Below are 4,435 nucleotides of genomic sequence, written 5' to 3'. Positions count from 1 at the left end.
GTGAAAGGCGAATTAACCAGCCTGGATGGAGGAATTAGGGGTGGCATTCCTGATGCCAGCTGGACGGATCAGGTGAGTCCTGTAAGAATTTGAGAGTCCCCGAATCGTCTGCATGGGAGTAGGTGCACACCTCCCAGGGGAAAGGAGATGCTGAGCTGGCTGTACTGCGGATAGCTACTACAAATTAAGCACATTTAAGTAAATTTTTCATATAAACAAAAAATAAACAGATTGTACTAATTTATTGTGTGTGATTCCCCCCCCCCCCATTCTTTCATGTATTCATTGTATTCATGTAGTTAGTATTGTCTCTCTATGCTTGACACTTGTTTAGTTGCTGGGGGTTTGGAGAGTGGGGAGGAAAATGGAAGAAACATGTACAAGAAAAGTGAGTTAATTTTTGAAGGTGTTAAGTTCACACCTTAACCACCCAACTATCACGAGTAATATTCCAAAGACTCTTGCTTCCAATTATATCCCTATTGCCTGCTCGGAATGCCTCGTTCACTTTCTTTCTAAGTTATGTTTACCTGTCCGCATTTGTTAAGGGCTTTGGAGGGCAACTTCAACTGTACTGTGTGGTACTTCAGAAAAGGCCTGTGCTAGGTCTTGAGGTCACTGGAAACAGCAAGTTCAAGGGTGTCATGAGGAAATAAAAAGTTGACCTGATTTGGATGAGAAAGGCTGTTGTGGCCACAACACAGGGAGGAGGTTAGACTTAGAGAAGCAGATGGAGGGCAGATTACAGGATTTAAAAGGCCAAAGAAGGAGCTTGTTTTATACTAAATCTGATGGGAGATAGTAGCAAACTTGTATAGGGCTTTGTTGACACTGTTCTAATCACTTCATGCACACCGTCATTTTGTCCCCACAACAACCCAATGAAATCAGTATAATTTGTACACTGGTAGTACAGATGAGGAAGCAGTGGCTTTGAGAAGTTAAGTAATTTACCCAAGTCACCAAGACAGTGAGTGGCAGAGCCAGGACTGAAAAATTCTAGGTTCAAAGCCAACACAGTCAACCTCCATACTTTACCACCTCTCTACTGCATCATGTAGTTAATAAGTAGTGTAGTCAAGAGTGGAATCCAGTATATTGACCTATGAAGTCCATACTCTTGGATACTACATGACAGTGGGCTGAGGGAGGCAGAAATTTGTAGGTAGAATTAACTCTTTGGACACGTTAAGGCATTTACGTCTTCTGTGGGTATTTTAAGGAGATAACTACATGTCATCACTTTATGAAACTAAGGGTCAGTTTTGTGGTTTTGTGGCTACAAAGCACTTAGCATAATCTCTGGTACTTAGTAAAGGATCAAAGTTCAACTATTCTTCCTGCTCAGTCTTTTGTGTTTTGCTTGTGGCATTCAAAGACTGAAGTGGTTTCAAATTGCAATGTAATGAATGTGACAGTAAGTGGCACTCTTACCTCAGGTTTAGTAGCTGCAGGCAGGTGGCAGAGGAGAGGAGTAAGATGATGTAACCCAGAGGTTCTGTTTCTGATACTGAGCTTTACTTCTTTCAACAAGTGAGGCTTGCTGCCTGTGTCTGACTGTGGCCTTTTCTAGTGGAGAGAACAGGGTGTGAATTCTTCAAAATAACCAGTATTGTGTTGTGAATAAGAATCTTTTGATCAGAGCCTTTCACCGAGGGCTGCCTGGACAAGACTGGGGGAAGACCTCAGGCATTCCTGGTTAGTAGTGAGTAAGACAGTAAGATGCTTCTCATGTTTGCTTAACATGTGGCCAAATTCTGTGAAGCCGCTGGTTCCCTGCTCCCTTGCTCCCCACTCTAGGTTTGGAATAAGGGAAGGCATTCAAAAGATGGGAGTCCAGTGAAGGTGTGGTTGGCCAGAAAGGCATTGTATCGGCTCTACAAGGAAAGATGCCTTGTGGGTCTTTGCTGATTTTCACATTCATTCAACAAATAAAGGGATCTACTATGAATACCATGCAACCAATGAAGAGCCACTAAGAATGAGAGCACTGATGTGGAAAGATTAAGATATGATAAAAACAAGTTGCTGGGTATACTCTGAGCCCATATTTGTGTATACATAATCAAATTGGAAAATTACATAAAAACCATTTCGTGTGAGGAAATTGAGACTCAAATGTAACTTGCCACACATGACACTTCAGCAAGTAAATGGCAGAGTTGAAACAGGTTTAAAAGAGAAAGAAAGGAAAAGAACAGGCATGGTAGAATTTGGGCTTTACTATTTACTGAACTATGGTAATTATGGTACCTATCTCATAGGCACCATCTAATGTAGAGGATGAAAGAGAAGACCCATTCTAATTGTCCCCAAGCAACATACTCAGGTCTCAGGCTTGCTCATTATCTGAATGGAAACATCTGATCCAAAAGGGCTGCGGTGGGGCCTGGAGGCTTGGGCGGTGCAGGAGCCTGGGGCCCTGAGTTACCGCTGCCTCCTAGGGAGAGTGATACAAAAAAGGAGGAAGACAGGAACAATAGAAATAAAAAGGGATATTACTATAGATTATGTAGACTAGACAGTAAGAAATAAGATGAAAATATTGTAGATGAATAGGGAACTTGAATAACATGATTTAAAACAATCAGTGATTGAAATATCACGAAGAAACTTCAAGTTGTTTAAAATGGCTTTGCTGGCAAGTTCTACCAAAGATTGCTAGAAAGAAAAAAAATCCAATCTTATGCAGAGTCTCCTAGAGAATAGAAAAAAAGAAACATTCTTCAGCTCTTTTTATGAGACTAGCATTAAACACACACACACACACACACACACACACAAACCTAATAATACATAAAAAATAAAAGGTAATGTTTTATGGCTAAACTATGGGTAGTTCAGAAATGGGAAATGGAAAATTAATGTAACCTGTCACAATAGATGAAAGGAGAAAAATCACTTGATCATCTCAACAGATGCACAAAAGGCATTTTATAAAATTTAGAATCCATTCATGAAAAAGAAAAAAAGAAAACCTCTTAGAATATTTAGGAATAGAAGAGAACTTCCTTAATCCAATAGATGGTAGTTCCATAAAACCTGCAGCACGTATTATACCCAAGGTGGAAAGCTAAACTCTTTCCTTTAAGAGATGGAGTGAAACTATGATGCCTACTATCAGAAGTATTAAATATGTACTAGATTTCTTTTTTTATAATTGCTTCTTTGTTTTAAGATTTTATTTATTTATTTTTAGAGAGGGAAGGGAGGGAGAAAGAGAGAGAGAGAAACATCAATGCGCAGTTGCTGGGGGCCCTTGCCTGCAACCCAGGAATGTGCCCTGACTGGGAATCGAACCTCCGATGCTTTGGTTCACAGCCCGCACTCAATCCACTGAGCTACGCCAGCCAGGGTTGTACTAGATTTCTTAACCAGCATGGTAAAATAAAAAATGTATTGAACCCTGGCTGGTGTGGCTCTGTGAATTGAATACTGGCCTGTGAAACAAAAGGTCGCTGGTTCAATTCCCAGTCAGGGTACATGCCTGGGTTGTGGGCCAGGTCCCCAGTTGGGTATATTCAAGAGGCAACTGATTGGTATATCTCTTACACATTGATGTTTCTCACCCTCTCTTTCTCCCTCCCTTCCCCTCTCTAAGAGTAAATAAATAAAATCTTTTAAGAAAATGTATTGAAAAAGAAGAAACTAAAATGTCATTATTTGCGGGAAATGTTTTTCTACATAGAAAATTCAATCTACCAATAATTTATTAATAGAGAATTTACTGGTTAGAGGAAAAAACATTCAAAAATGCATTTCAGAACATCAGCAACAAACAAAAAATTTTCAATAAGATACTGTGTAAGATAGCATCAATATCATGAAGTACCCAGGGGAAAAAAAATCACAGAATAAGTTGAAGATCTCTATGGAGAAACTTTTTAAATTGTATTAAGATTTAAAAAAAAAATCTAAACAGAAGAGAAAGCATGTTTATGGATTGGAACAGTCAATATTATAAAGAGGTCAAATTTACCTCACATTGATCTGTGAATTTAATGCAAGCCAATCAAATTTTTACCAGGTTATTTTTTATTTTTAGTTTGATAAGATTACTAAAAAATGTACTTGGTGCCCAGCTAACCAAGATGACCTTGTTAAGAGGGTTAAGGGGAGGATTTGCCTTATGTGATGTACAGGGTCCAGCACAAATAACACCCTTTTTATTACAAAATCATAAGCATGGAATTCTACAACATAACAATATCACATTCAAGCATACCATATGGCATTTTAGGTGAAATGTTCAAATTAAAACTAAATTATTACAGCCATATTATTACCTTACCAACCACACTCAAGCAGGCATTACTTCTGCCGGACCCTGTGCATAGGAACGCACATACAAGAGAGCTTCGGAGCCAGAAAGAGAAAATAAGGAACAGAGGACATTATGAGCTAAGGATGATGTCAGAGGGCTGGGGCCTCCGAG

The sequence above is a fragment of the Phyllostomus discolor genome, chromosome 13 (assembly GCF_004126475.2).
Source record: "Phyllostomus discolor isolate MPI-MPIP mPhyDis1 chromosome 13, mPhyDis1.pri.v3, whole genome shotgun sequence".
Classification (NCBI taxonomy): Eukaryota; Metazoa; Chordata; class Mammalia; order Chiroptera; family Phyllostomidae; genus Phyllostomus; species Phyllostomus discolor.
This window is presented reverse-complemented; position numbering follows the sequence as displayed.